At 36.4% G+C, this 16,464-nt stretch overlaps 1 protein-coding gene across 2 annotated transcripts in view; it reads left to right on the forward strand.

Annotated features, from left to right (window-relative positions):
• The first annotated feature begins 5,682 nt into the window (after positions 1 to 5,682).
• The window catches only part of cntn5 (contactin 5), a 123,723-nt gene continuing 112,941 nt past the window's right edge, over positions 5,683 to 16,464 (forward strand). For both annotated transcript variants that reach the window (XM_017416461.3, XM_017416463.3), the window contains exon 1: positions 5,683 to 6,133. The gene's annotated coding sequence lies outside the window, so the exon portion shown is untranslated. The remainder of the gene's footprint in view (positions 6,134 to 16,464) is intronic.

A 16,464-nucleotide genomic window follows, 5' to 3' on the forward strand; every position in this document is an offset into this window, starting at 1 on the left:
GCAAACACTTAATGCAAAAGAAAAATGCAAATGTAGAAATAATCATGTGGGAAAACCATTTGTTCAATAAAGCATCTAATATCCTCAGACATTAGTGTTAAATAAGAGGGTCTACAATCTGGCATGCACTTCAAATGAAACTGATATAAATGCATAACCTGGTGCAAGTTTATCATTTTAACTGTACAGTCTAAGTCAGCCATCATGTTCTGTGATGCAATTTATACATTATTGTGAGTATTTGTTTTTAATGATGTTTTTTTTAGTATTTTGTGTATATGCCCAATAATATGCCCTTGTTGTGGAAAAAGTACAGTATTTTCAGTATATTCTCTGCTAAAATAACATCAAAACAAGAAGCACAGCACTATTTAATGAACTTCTCAAGTCTTTTCAGTGTCAAATACTTTGGAAGTCAAAACCCTAAAACTACAAAGTTTGGGGTAACAGACACCCAGAATAATTAACTTGCTCCATAATACATTTTTTAGCATATGGTATCAATAAAGCACTCCAAATGATGTCAGTACCAATAAGTAAAGCTGTAAAAAGGTCCACTGCCTCTGAAAAGATGCGATCTAAGAGCTGATAAGAGCCACAAGCACTTGGACGGATCAATTGCGCAATAGGAAGAGCACTCAGTCATGGGTACTGTTTAATTAATGATGGGGGATAGAGATAGGGCTGTTAGCTCCATATTGTCAGTCAAAGACTCACAGCAGAGGGTGGCAATATGAGCCATGTAAGTGATATGAGAAACACAGAGAACTAATCTATACTCTCAAGTCGACAGCCATTAATGATCTGTTAGGAAGGCAGGGCAACTGCTGCATGACCGACAGATTTCCAAACTACTCAAATTGGATAGTAATAAACATGCAAGCTAAAAGATTAAACATTATCAAATATTTGAACCAACAATCTTAAAAAATCTTACTTTTTTTTCATCTTATATTTCCATTGACAAAAACTAAAAAGAAAGATAAAACAACTATGTTAAATTTTTCTGAATATTTCAATTTTTGTACACATTAAAATGCATTTTTTAATATGCTTCATCTTTGACATCTTATTACTAATAATTATCCTGGATTTGTGAAATAACTTAACCTAAAAACTATCTCAAAACCAACTAATAAATCATCCTAACATTCTAAAAGCTAGAAAAGAAGAAATAAAGTCATGCTGCTTATAACAAGTCATTTCCCTTTCGTTAACCTTTCAAATACTATTGTGAAGTTTAACAAATTAGTAAAGTGGCTTATTGATTAAGGAAGTCAACAGCTCATTGTAATCATCAGTAAACACTTGTCCCTTCAGAAGTCCTTGAATTAGCTATTAAAAGCTTGTCACAATCAGATTAACTGATGACAGTTTTTCCTAAACAAGTAAGAAAATTTGTTAGGAAACATGACATTGTCTCAAAGCGGCTAACTGAGTGGTGGTCCAAATGAGAACTGAAGTGGCAAACAAGTAATGGCAACAAATGATTTTTCTTTAACAACATTGGAATGATTGTTGTCCATTTGTAAGAATACATGTGAAATACCATTTATTTGTAATGTAGCTACGTATTTGTTTATGAATAATTTCTAGTGAAGCTGTTAAAGTTGAAGAAATTGTGTTTTGATTATGACACAAAATAGTGGAAGAAGTAATTTAGTTTGAGGTTTTAGTGATTTTTTTAAAATTATTTTTTCTGTGTGTGTGTATGTCTGTGATAGCAACACCACATTTAACTATTTGGGCATATCGACAACAACACAAAACAAGAGAAATTTTCAAAGTTGTAGTCAGAAAGAAAGGAAGAAATTATAGGAACAGAATTTGATGCTAATGATTGCATTATCTTGTTGATTTTTTTTTTTTTTATTTTGTGCGAAGTAGTTTCAAACAGTCTGAAAGGAACGCTGCAAACATTTGGATTCTCACTAGAAGCATCTCTGGAAGACGGCCAAAAAATCCCTTCTGTTGTTCGTTGCTGCAAAAATCATTTTCTGTTTGAAATATTTTAGGTTTATGTTAAAAGCTCTTATAGGTTACCTTCCAAAAGGCCCAGATGATTGGTAAAAATGATAATGTTGATTTTATTAATTTAATTTAATCACTGTTGTACAACCAACAACAATAAAAAACAGCAACTAAATTTTTTTATTGGTATCCATTATACTGTTTTTTCTTCTTAAAAGTAAAATTCATAGTTTGCTTAATAAAACAGTCCTAAACTTAAACTTGCTTTTAAATCAAGTAGAAAAAATAATCATATAATTGCTCAAGTATGAAAAAGAAAATACTGGAAAGTATTTTTACAAGTCTAAATATTACAATTGTTTTTCTTTTTGCTTGTTAACATTTTCTGGAAGATGTTGCTTCAGGATGAGTAAAAGAAACTCTGTTCAGTTCAGTAAATCAGTAAGAAGTATACAGTAAAACAATGATTATTACTCCCAATCAATTGTTTTTAAATCTAAACAAGTGCAAACAAAATAAGAGGGGGTTGTTACAGAGAAAAAATACAAAAAGACAGAGGAAGTTTTCATATCCTCAGGGGAGAAAATGCAAACTAACAATAAAAAAAGAAAAGAAAACAAATGTGGAAGAAACACAAGTTCAAGTTTGTGAGAAAACAGTAAGAACTTTGCAGAATAAAAGGGTTTATATTAAGAAAAGCCAAAACACAAATCATCAGTGCCACCTAAAGAGAAGACAACAAAAGGCTGAATAGGAGCAAACTGGAGATGACATGTTTCCGTGAATAAGAGGACAATGCTGAAACTTTAGTTTGGAGCAGTTCCAATCAAACAAATAAAAATGGCTGCCTGAAGAAAACAAGGTAATTTCCACATTCACGGAGACAAAAGACTAGATGAAATAGAGGACTTAATATGTGTTTGGTAAAACCATAAATATACAGTGAAATTTGCTCATCTCAATATTTGACAAGGTTTGCTGATGAAGAAGTCATTTTTCAGGATGACAATTTATAGTGCCACAGAGCAGAACAAAGCCCTCAAACCTTTTTGGAGAAAGACAAAACTCAATCACACACCCAGCAAGAAGTCTGAATAGCTATGCTATTAAAAATTTATGTTGGAAATTGAAAAAAAGGAGGGTGGCAGCAGGTGGGGTTTATGACAAGACCCCGTTGTGTAAAACTGAACTGTGAACTTCTACACAAGACAGGAGGAACATCTTTGATCAAATATATTGTATTTTTATCAGTAAAATTTATACATGAAGGATATTAGCCAAAGAAGATGAAACTAATTAGGTATGATTTTTTTTACATATAATTCTGATTAAATGTGTTCATGATTGAGAAAGTCCACCATTTAACTTTCACTTGATCAGAAAACAGAATTCGACATTCAGAACGTTAGTTTTAGTAAATGAAATAGTTTTGTATATTTTTGTGATCTTTTATTCATAAATCAATAAATGAATACTTGAATAAACAACATCCAAGACAGTTTTGACAGGAATGTTTGAAATAAGAAAACATTATTCCAGTGGGTTTCATGATGCTGCAGACAAGTGACAGAAGAAAAACCTGGACTATGTGGCTTGTCAGCCAATAAGAGCACTCTTGTGTGGAGTTTGGATCCTGCAAGGTTCTTTGACAATGTTTTACATGTGTGAAAATACACAAAAGAATAGTGGAAACTGAAAAGCATCAAACAGAGTTAAAACCAAATCCACTGACATTTTAGACCACCCTTCCTATTTTCCAAAGCTTACTTGGTTGTTTGTAAGTAAAGATATTTTTTTTATCTGACATCCAACATTTTGTGAAACCTGAGTAACTAAAGGATAAAAGGTGTGCAACTCAAAGGTGTTTTGACAAAAAAGTCAAGGTTTAATACCCTGATCAAAAAGACAGGTTGGTTGTTTACCTGCATTTGATTATGGTCAGGGTAGCAAAAATATATATTCTTTTTTTCTTGCAACCAATAAATTCAGTCTTGTTTGGTGTATTTATATAACTCCAGGTATTATAATACATTTACTTACATAATGAAATGCCAATTAGTAAAATGTGTCTATATAAGGAAGCCAGCAAATTGCATTGAATTTCACTTCGATGCGACTCTCCATCCTGAGCAGCACAAAGGCAACAGTGGAAAGGATTGGCTTCTTTTTAGCAAGAAGAAACCTTCAGCAGAACCAGGCTCAGGAGGGGCGACCATCTGCCTCCACCAGCTGGGGTTTGAAAGGCCAGGAAAGGGACAAAGACAAACAAACAAGGACTGGTCCAGGTGTAGTTTCTATGGGAGGAAAAACAAAGATAAACACAGGTTAATGACAGCAATAATTGTAAATACAAACATGGAATGTGGAGACACTAAAGGCAGCAGAGTGAGGAAATGTGGTCAGTTTGTCCTCCAGCAGTCTGAGCCTATAGCAGCAGAACTAAAGGATAGTTCAGTGAAACCCAAGCCAACTCCAACTACTGTCTACTGTTAAGACTAGTCTATAGCCTGGTCTTAACAGACAGGGTGTCAGCCTCAATGACAGAAACTGGTTCCACAGAGAGGAGCCTGAGAACTGAAAGCTTTTCCTCCCGTTTTAGGTTTAAAAACTCTACGAACCACAAGTAAACCTGAAGCCTGAGAGCAAAGTGCTCTGTTAAAAAAATATGGAACAAGAAAGTATTTAATATAAGATGGAGCTTGATTGTTGAGAGCTTTATATATTAGAAGTAAGATTTTTTTAATTCTTTTCTGAATTTTACAGGGAGCCAATGAAGAGAAGCTATGATTTTCTCACTCTCATCAGAACTCTGGTAGCAGCATTTTACTTTAGTTCTACACAAAGTAACATTAACATGCAGTGGCAATCTAGAGATTTTTTTCTTGGGGTGGAAAAGGTGGAGCTCAAGGTTTATCAGGGGGGGGCAAAGTTTACTGTTGCAGGAAAAGTTTACTTTTAAACTTAATTTCATGCATTGAAGTTATTTGTCTATGCATTAGTTACACAAATTACACTAACAAAGGGCTACTTGTCAGCAACACATGAAGAGCACTGATAATCTCGAAACCGTCTCTGCCACTGGTGAAATTTCCTGATCCAGTTGGTAAGCGAAACCATTTTAAAACTAAACTGGCGAGTTAGGCTAGAGATCGAAGTTCTGTTATTGACTTTCAACACTGCACAAAATAATATTAACTAGCCTACAAACAGGGTGGCAAGATATGTTTTACCGGGGCAGCTGCCACTCCAAGCCACCCCATAGAACTGCCACTGTTAACATGGCTGAAATATGACACTGTAACAATAGCATTTTTAAAATCTTTCCATCAACACCTGACATAATACTGCCTTCCTGTGGTCAGAACATGGTCACTTCTTGTAATGGGAAAATGTGGCTTACAACTCCATATTTACATTGTATCATCAGTATAACATATAGGATCAGTAAAATCAGTCTTTATTTGTAATCTTAATTTTACCATTGTCATGCTGTCTCTAGGAAAAGATTTCCTATTAGTAAGGTAAAACAATTAAAGTCCCACAATTACTCTAGATGCAGCTTTGTGTTTTATTGGGGTTGTTGTCTAAAACTAGTTCATGAAGTGTCCAACTTTGACTGACAGACAGAAACTGGAACCATAGCCTCTTTTAAAAGGGAGCACAAACCGAAGCAGCGCCACTCCTTCCTTCCAGCTAAGTAAGGGCCACCTCTCTCCTCAGCATCAGCAGCCTCAGCAGCCTCAGCCTCAGCCTCAGCATCAGCAGCAGCAGCAGCAGCAGCAGCGGCGGCGGCGGCGGCACAGAGCTGGGATGCTGCGCTGCACTGCGCTGCAGAGACACCCAGCTGCCTGCAGCGGAGGACACCAAAACACGGAGCACCGTTCAGGCTCCCCGCTCCCTCTAAGTGAAGGAGGAGGAGGCTTGGCTCCGGCACACGAGTGGCAGAGAGCTTGGCAAAGACACAAAAATTCACCTGCTTTTCGCTGTTTTTCTCTCGGAAGATGCGCTGCTTGCGTTGGCTGAACAGATAGAGGAGGAGGACCCGGACTTCACTGGATATCGGTTAATACCGCTGCCATTCCGCCGTTTGGGGCCAGAGAGATCGTCTGTCATCTGAGAGGGGAAAGCAAACATCACCTGGAAAAGGACTTTTTATATTTTTGTAAGTATGGCATTTTACTTTGCTTCCGCTTGTTTTTATTACAGTTTTCCCCTTCAGGCTTTGTTGAACTCAGATTGCTTAGAAGAACTGCCGACGGTGATTGGAGATGAGCTCTCAAACTGTTTTGGACAGGTCGTTTTACCCTGATATTTAACTATAATCAGTTGTGCCCATAGTTATTGAGCCATTCTCCTTGTTGTTTCATTAACTTTCCTTGTTTTCACAAGAGTGAAGACGAATTGTATCATGATGTGGGCAATGGAGCTGGTGACAAAGATGCTGCAAAGTGTCCAAATTAAACATCTCTGCTGTTTATCACACCTTGAGCTGAGTTCAAAGCATCTTTTTTCAGTTTCAAGCTGAAGTCAAAGGTGTCCCACTCTGTAAAACTCTCACCAGCCTTAGAAAAATGCTTTGAAATGTACTTTAAACAGAAGTGTGTTTGAGGTCTGGCTGCTTTTGAAAGAAGCTCAAAGAGATTTATAAAATATTTCTTGAAGGAAAAAAAAAAAAGAAACCTCTGCTGTAAGGACAGATGCAGGTCTTTTTATTGGGTGGGTGGGGGGTAGGGGAATATGTAGGGTTGCAGAGCAGGAAGGCTTCTAACACATCATTTAACGAACAAGTGGACCCACAGGAATCATCTAATCAGAAAGATGGAAATTTCCCAAATTCTGATGTTGGGTCTCTGCTGTGGCTGAATATTTGCTGTCCTCTGACTGTGCTGGAGACTGTTGGGTTCTGCATTGTGGCTTGGAGGCTAACACTCCTGTTTGATCATATTGATTTGTCTTTTTCAGAGCTTTATTCGGAGAGTGTGTAGAGAGAAAGAGGTATTATTAAGTCATTACTCAATTAGAACATAATTTCCTCCCCCCCCCCCCCCCCCCCCCCCTAAAAGTTTGTGGGACTTTTCAATGGCAGCAATTAGTAAAGTGATTCCAGTCAAAAGTGAGTTTGCCTGAGGAAAATACAGCCTTTAAAGATCTGTCTGCTGTCAGCAAATCCCCCCCTGCTGCTGTGGGGGCTCTTCATTTTTAATGTAGGTCCACTCAGAGACACTAAGAATCAGGACTATTTTAAGGCACGTTTCCTAATTTAAAGAGAGTAAGTATGCCACTACAGTATTCAAACTGCGTAAGATTTAAATGACAAACCTTTGGGTCAGTTTTTTGTCTAAAAATATGCTGGCTTGTGCTCTTTAAGCATCAGATATAGAAGAATCGGACAATATATTCTGTTCAAATTAAATATATTTCAGGGACCCTGGTCATGTCAATTATTGAAACAGTTAAAACAAAATAAAAAAGTATATGTACTGTAGAGTATATTCTCTGGAGACTGCAGTTTTGCAGGTTGCAAAAATAGGTAATAATTTATGAAATGTGACACAATATGTTTTTAATGTATCACCATTACAATATCAATTGTGCAAAGGACTGCTTGAACTGCGAAATATACTAGATCATTATGTTTAAGTACCATGCATTCATGTTTAGATGATAGTGAGGAAAGAAGTGAAAGTGAATGAGGAGAATGTGAGTTTATCACAATTCGCAATAATAAACAAAAATATCAGGTTTTTATATTGTGCAGCCCTTATTTAATGCTATGTTTTTTGCACAAAGAGTATGTTTTTGGTGGTCCAATAAATGTGGTAATCTTTGGTACCACATGTTCCCTAACAAGATTTAGCTACATTATCTGTGCATATGCAAAAAGGAACAAAAGCTATTCAAATTATTGTTATAAATGTAAATTTTGAATATTCCTTCAAAGTTAAATTTAAAGCCATTAGAGTTCCAATTATTTTTGTGCTTTTTGTGCTTTGTTTAATACTTTTTGTTCCAGAACAAACAGTTGAACTATTTTTCATCTTAAATATATGGACAGTAAATTTGATTACTACAGTGTTTGACCCTATCGTAAAAGTCTCAGCAGTAGCTGTGAGTTTATTCTGTACGCCTGTAAATTGGGCTGATGTTCTGCAACATTCTGTAATGTTTCATGACCCCCCCTTTTTTAAATTAGCATTATACAGCATCTATTAAGACTTATTGGAAGTATAATTTTAATGGCTGCTTGTAATGTTAAAGACTTTTTTATTTGCCGTAATGGTAATTTATACATAGCAGAGTTTAATTTCCTAGAATTACCTGAATGTGACTCCTTTCACCTGTGGATAAAAATTTCGAGTCACCAGATGCAGTAATCCAAAAGAGATTTACCTGCATATCAGGGGAGTAGCTAGAGGAAATGCACAGCTGCACCTATTTCACTTGGCACAGATTTGAGTTTGCCCCCTCCTCATCAGATGTAAATCAGTTATTTGCTTGCAACGGGTGCTTTAAAATGTTCGTAAATCCACCGGGGGACAGGTGTGAGATGAAATGCAGATTAGCATATCTGCTAACCTTGATTTAAATGAAATAAATCTTGAAGTTACACCTGCCTCATCCTCTTAAATGAAATTATTATTGACACGGACCAACAGACAGGCATTTAGAGCAGGGCTAATTGAAAATGACATCTCTGATGAAGGAAAACCTTTGGGAAGCTTGTAAAAAAGAAAAAAAATATACAAGAGAGGCTCGAGATGGAAACTGTCTCACAAAGGCAGGGGTTCCCAGGGGAGTTGTATTTTGCTGACAAATATGCAACAACTATAATAAAGTGAAAATAGACCAAAAATGTATTGGCTATGGGTTTGCACTCAACATGTCCCTTAAGAGTATTGAAGGGAAGCAAATTGGTATCACACCATGCAGTTGTGCGGCACTCAATTGGTATTCTAATGTGGTGACAAAACTGAAGCATATAAATAATGGGAAATGGCTGGGCACCATGGAATATGTAAATAAAATGTTTTCTGTGTCCAGAGGATGCTAGGCTGTAATTCTGCTCTCAAAAACACAACAGTGACTAAGAATGTTTGCCCTGGGAATCTTTCCCGGCTAAGATTTAAGATGACATGCATTTGTTAGATTAAAGAAATTTCTTTTAAGCACTGTTGGTAATCTTGACAGAAGCAAAGCCTTTTCTCAGCCCCTTCCTATCCAGTGCTTTGTTTGTTAGGGAGGCCCACTGGTCCAGCCGAGCTTGGAAGACAAACGTCCCTCATGACCCAGCTGACAGCTTAATTTATATAATTGCCTTGAAACATCTGCCTAAGAAAGACGGACTTTCAGAACCCCCTCTCTTCGCTTGTCACTGTTATGAATGACTTCGATTTGATGTCCAATGAGTCAAACAGGCAATCTCAAGTCCTGCCGTTGTCATACTAAAGGATGTACGCACAAAATAAAGAACTGTTAATTGGACAGCAGCTTAGTACTAAACATTTCCAGCAATTATATCTCCAGTTTGCATTTGAATTGCCCGTGGCCGAAGGCAAAGTGATAATGTTTTGCCTGTTTGTCTGTGTTTGTTTGTTTGTCTTTATCTCTTTTAAAGATGTACTGTTTATTACTGCCCACCGCCATGAAAGGCATCCTGTCAGTTAGTAAAATATCTCATAAATCACTGAACAGATTTTGAGGAAACTTTCAGAAAATAATTATTCAGTTGACATCTACTGATTAACTTTTAGAGTAAACTCATTTCAAGATAGTTGCCACAGCAAAGCAATCTTAGCAAACACAGAAAAATGGCTATAACTCAGTGAACTTTACAGATATTGAACTAAAATTTGGTCTTTTAGTAACTGAGAACTGTATATAAAGCTTTGACATTAACTATTGAAATCAATTCTTTTTGTTTGTTAGCAGAATATTTCATGACCACTGAATGAACTTTCATGAAACCTTTTGAAAGTGATCAGTGGATATACATCTACAACTGATTATAAGATGTGGCAGCCATATTGAATTGAGTTGAGTCCCAATCTTAGTCTTTAACCTACACAATAATTGCTACACTTAAGTAACAGATATTGAGCTAATGTTTGACATGGTAGTAACTGAGAGCCATTCACAACACATGCTTCAAGAGCAAATGAATCATGCAAGATCTCATAAGATATGCATAAGACTGCACATATTTCTTTCAAGGTTTGACCAACACCAACTCCATCGGTTTTCACCATAAAATAATTATAGCTTAAAACTCAGTCAGTGTGTTGATCTGATTTTTATCAGATTGATATACAGTGAATCACTGTCAAATGTCTGCATCTGTAAAGTAGAAATGTAATTAACACAATTATCATGACTGTATTTGTGTCATGCACCAGGCTTTAGAATCTAATCTGAATTGCTGAAATAAGTTGTTTTGGTTTGCTAACATGTCCCATTGCCTCAGGTTACCTAATTATGCAGCCCCTTTAACTGTTTGTCTTTGTGCTGTCCTCATTGTGTTAACTTTGAGTAAGTCATCTAAAGCTAGCCGCAGGCTTCCCCTGGGCCACCCTTTAAATGGCTGGTTTCAAAGTGTGAAAGTGTTAACTGCGTGCATGAAATCAGACAGGGGGTCTGAGACATATTGCCAGTGCAAAAAAAAAAAAAACTCTTATCGATTATGTATTGTACGGGGCAACAAAGCTGACTTTTTTCCTGTATTAATGAAATCTTAGTAGCATAAGACATTACTTAAACACAGTGTATATTTGTTGAGATAGACAGAAGTGGGTTTTTTTGTCTGTGGAGACAGTTTGTCAGTATTTGCAGAGATGTTATGGAGAAACTTGAGATGATGGTGATGGTGAGGAATAGCCTTAGGATGGAGTGTTTTTCATAGGCATCTCCTGATTTTATGTGACAGTAAAGTTGGCCTTATCTACCATGGCCATGATGAAGTACAAGACTTTGATTTTTTTTATCTCTCAAAAGTAACAATCTCATGCTCTACACAGATTAGTAAGATGAAGGTGTAAAACCGGCTATGTAGTTTGAGGGGAGTCAAATTTAGAGTCTGAAGGCTATATCTGCATCCTACTGATAGCAGAATATGATAAGCTAAAGCTGGTGACATATATTTGACCTTCAGATTAACGAAGTTCAGAAATCAGATTTCATTTTGCAGCATAATTTGACAACTTCTTTGTTTTTAAAACCTGAATTTTGCAGGCGGAAACTAGAAAAGAAAGTTAAAACAAGTCAGAAATGTCATGTCATGCAAGGTGTGTGCATCATCGTTGGTTTAGTATGAGGTAGTTGTACTTTCTTTTTTAATAATCTTTGCCCATTCAGAGTATTTAAACATGTGATTACATGCTTTTGTCGATCTGTTTTATACACTGTTTATAACTTTTGTTTCTCTTCAATGTAGTTTTTTCTTATGTTAAAAAATTGACTGGACTCCAAAACCCTGTTTACATTAGCATTTATTTACATCTATTTTGTTGTACTTGAGTGTCTCAAGCTATTAAAGGGCAAAGAAAGCAAGCATCAACAATGTAGACAGAAATGAAGGGAACCTTGAGAAGTTTTTTTTCCCTAGTATGCTGAATTATATTTTTATGTTTTGGTCCTTGACCTTACTGAAAAGGCTACCAAACTCTTGTTCCTTACAGTACTTATTGTTTCCCTTGTTTACAGATTATTGTGAAAGAAGCTTGCTTCTTTTAAAACTATATCTTGAAACAGCTAATTGTATTTTTATGTTCTTAGACCAGATTTTAAATCCCATATTGTTGATTCTATGGAGCCCATCAGAGATCAAGAATGAAAAATAAAATTTGAGGCCATAAGAACTGGTTCTCTCAGTTTATTAAACACTGTGCACAGATTCAATATCTGTTCCCACAGTTTAGTTAATCTGCGGGCGCGAATTTGCTAACAGACATCAATCTGTTTGAGAGCAAACAATAGTCATTGTTTGGGTTCAGTAAATTGAAAAGTTGACCGAATGCACTTATCTTGAAGCCAACTTCTATACAAGCCATCAAACCTATAAAACTACAAACAACACTACCTGTCAACTGCTGAAAAGTAGATAAGACACTTTGCACTAATTAAAACAAGTCATACTTGAAATGAACAAATGTTTAGGAACTGACAATAAAGTACCACAAGGTTAAACATTTTTTAATTATACTAAAATCAGAATGTTTGTAATTTAACTGTTGGAATGACATTAAAAGAAGATATTAATGTTTAAATCAAAAATGTCTGGTGTGACTTAAAGTAAAATATACATTTTAGTTGATGGTATTGAATATTACAACCTGATGTTGCAATTTGTACATGGTTTCTGTCTGTTTCCCTGTCCACACTGAGGACAAAATAAGTACAACACCTGATGCACATTAGGAGTCGGACTCTTTCGGCACCTCATGATTTGATTCAGTTACGATTTAGAGAGTTGGAATGTGATAAAGGGATTATTGATGCATTTCAATTATCTTGATGCATCCTGCCCACTTGGTAGTTTGAAAGCAAAGTATTTGTACATTTCAAATTAGTTTCACTCCAGTTCTATATCAGCCATGTTGTGCACATATCTGTTGTGTGAATGCCATAGAACTGGCTTTACACTTTCACATTTCTGAGTTCCGCTTGCACATTCCTCAACATTATGTTATCAACATTACCAAACCCAATTTTATTCATTCGAAAATCAATTCAGAAATGTCCATGTCTGCATCTAAAATCGATTTTACCCCCCACCATTACTGCACATAGACACCAATGTTATTGCAAATCTGTTCAAAAGGTTTAGTAAACCGTAGGCACCAGAGCTAGTATATGACATAAACCCAGAAGTCGAAGACTGGATGGGACTAACCTTCCCTGTCAGCTGGTTCCAGCATAAGCTTTAAGTCACGACCCCATCATATAAATGGACATGACATTGCTGTTTGTAAAAAAAAATACACACATTAGAACTTTTTTTTCAGTTGTTGACTCTTTTCAATTCATACACACTATATTGCCAAAAGTGTTCACTTATCCATCCAAATAATTGAATTCAGGTGTTCCAATCAGTACCATGGTCACAGGTGTATAAAATCAAGTACTTAGGCATGCAGAAAACTTGTACAAACATTTGTGAAAGAATGGGTCGCTCACAGGAGCTGAGTGAATTCCAGCGTGGTACTGTGATAGGGTGCAATAAGTATAGTCATGAAATTTCCTTGGCACTAAATATTCCACAGTCAACTGTTAGTGGTATCATAACAAAGTGGAAGTGATTGGGAACAACAGCAACTCGACCACGAAGAGGTAGGCCATGTAAAATCATAGAGTGTGCTCAGCGAATGCTGAGGCACATGGTGCACAGTCACCAGCGTTCTGCTGAGTCAATAGCTACAAACCTCCAAACTTGTGTGGCCTTCAGATTAGCTCAAGAACAGTTCAAAGAGAGCTTGATGGAATGGGTTTTCATAGCCAAGCAGTTGCACCTAAGCCTTACATCACCAAGTGCAATGCAAAGCAGTGGTGTTAAATACGAGTCTGGGTTTGGCTCCTGCCAGGAGAACATTACTTGTGTGACTGTATTATGCCAAGTGTAAAGTTTGGTGGAGGGAGGATCATGGTGTGGGGTTGTTTTTGAGGAGTTGGGCTTGGCCGCTTAGTTCCAGTGAAAGGAACTCCTAATGTTTCAGCATACCAAGACATTTTGGACAATTTTATGTTCCCGACTTTCTGGGAACAGTTTGGGGACGGCCCCTTCTTGTTTCAACATGACTGAGCACCAGTGCACACAGCAAGGTCCATGAAGTCATGGATGAGCAAGTTTCGTGTGGAAGAACTTGACTGGCCTGCACAGAGTCCTGAACTCAACCCGACAGAACACCTTTGGGATGAATTAAAGCAGAGACTGCAACCCAGGCCTTCTCGTCCAACATTAGTATCTGACCTCACAAATGTGCTTCTGGAAGAATGCTCAAAAATTCCCTTAAACACACTCCTTAACCTTGTGGAAGGTTCCCTGAAGACTTGAAGCTGTTACAGATGCAAAACGTGGGCCAACATTATATCAAACTCTATGACATGGGATGCCACTCAGTTCATTTGTGTGTGAAGGGAGGTGAAAACCTTTCGCAGTGTTGTGTAGTTCTGACCTTACTGCTGTAAGTTCAAATATTGTTATTTTTTAAATATGTTTAGCTGCATTTAATTATTTTATGCCTAAGAGAAAACTGATCTTATGCCATAATTGTATGCAAAATAAAATGTGGAACTTAAGGCCACAAATTGCTAGTGCACAGAGTTTAGTTCCAAAAATTCAACATGATGTCTTCCGTAAAATGGTTCATTCTAGCTTCAATTCCCAACACCAAGAGAAGCCACGGACACTTTGTCTATCAATATAATATGTTTATGGTGGGCACAGATTGTACACTAAGTAAATTAAGTCTTATAACCTTAAATTTTATTTCTTCCCATGACACCTAATGAGTTTCCTAGATCCCAATTGTAACATAAAAAAGATTCTCATATCCAGATTTTTTTGAAGGCTTTGAAGCCTTATGACAATATTTTTGTATTGTCTCATGCACAAACATGGATGTTAATGAATTAGAGGTCATTGTCTTCGATTACTATTAGATACTGATTTAAGTTTGGTAAATAGTGATAACTAGACTGCCTTCACACACTATATTGTTTTGAAGACCCACAAAGTTAATAAATCTAGTAAATAGTAAATCTACTGTGCCTCAAATATTTTAAGTTTGTTTTTTACTGCAGTCCTCTTTAATAACTGTAAGTTCAGTTGAATTTGTGTTATTTCACTCATTTATTTATTTATTGCCAACCCAGTTTACAAACATTTTCATTGAGAGCAACACAAAAATTCCAACTTTTAACCAACTAGCATGCTATGGGATGAGAATTAATTGTACAAAAAATAAAAAAAGAATTGGCTTCACAAGAAACTCTGCTCACTTGGCTCATTATTTTATGATTAGATATGTTGTCATGAGTCTGTTTTTTTAAAACGTTGATTTTAACTGATCAAAGAGGTTGGTTGGGCTACCTGCAGTTAACCACTGTGACGCAGTGAGCCCACATTTCTCCGCCATGGTTGTCAAGTTATCCTTCAGTTGTCTCTGGTTCCTCGCTCCTGCACTGAACCATTGCATTTAACTTTGCAACAGATCCTCAGCTGCAGCACTATAGCCCCCTGACTCTGCACAGTGCTTTTATGAAGTCCACACACTGTAAAGCCGCTAATGCACAATCTCCCTTCCCCTTTTTACTGCTACCTAGCAACCTATGTCACTTTTCTACATCATTTAATTGCTTCCTTAGTCCATTATCTATTGATAGTTTTTAACTTTTAGTTTTCATACAGCCGTAAAATTTGAAGATAAATTTCAATTAAATTTGATGTTTACTTCTTTTTTCTGCTTCCAAACACTTTTGTTCTATCAGCCATTCTTTATCATATATACGGTATTCATCCTTTTAAGAACTGAAAACTTCAAGAATGCAGACATGTTTTTGTTCTTAAAGCTAGATCATTAGGGCAATAAAGTTATGTAATGTTTTGTTTATTTATTTTTATTGAAGTTAATTTCATAATTGCCTAATTCAATAATTTGCTTTGGTGTCATCTGAGAAAAGACAGTATCCTTGCTGTATATTAAAAAGAAGATAAACAGTATATTTGGGTCACCTTTGCTGAGGATACTAAGTCATGCATCCTGCAGACTCATGATAATTTGCTGCGTTCCACTCTCACACCTGCTTTCTCCCGAGAGATGAAATGTGTATGGAGAAATCTATCAAAATATAACTAAGAGGCTTGCCATGCTGAGCTCTGCTGGTTTAGTTCCTCTCTGTTCACTTTTGTGTGACAAATATTAGACTCATTCTGCCCAAATGATGTAGATGTACACAACTTCAATTCCATCTTGCCATGTAAGTAGTCACAGCAGTGGATAATGATTGACTGATGGTTTATGTGGAATATTTAGGTGTCAGTTACGATTTGTTACAAAGTAAATAAGCACCTTATCTCTTGATTTAGCACAGCGAATGTGAAAATTTTAGAAGCTATTTATCAATATTTCCATTGTTTGCTTTAATAGGTGTTGTACTTAATACCAGAAAAATGCCCTCCAGATATTAAGACGATGTGAAGCTTCATTAGGCATTGGAATAAGACAAAAGCAATGATGTGTTTCACTAGAAATAAAGGCAAGCAAGCTGTTCTTTGAAGCTTTCACTCAGTTCTGCTATTGTGTGGTGAATGCTGATGCGTAAGTTTACATCATTTCTTGATATCAGCTGTCAGTTCTTGCTGTGGGTAGCATTATGACCACAGTTATGGTCCAAAAAGTACAAATTTAAAGAGGAATGTTACAACATAAGATTAAAGCAAGTGTGCACAGTGTGGATTATATTGGTTCTGTGTTCAAGTTGCAATCCTGTTAATTCAGAACA

Source organism: Kryptolebias marmoratus, linkage group LG2 (assembly GCF_001649575.2).
Source record: "Kryptolebias marmoratus isolate JLee-2015 linkage group LG2, ASM164957v2, whole genome shotgun sequence".
NCBI lineage: Eukaryota > Metazoa > Chordata > Actinopteri > Cyprinodontiformes > Rivulidae > Kryptolebias > Kryptolebias marmoratus.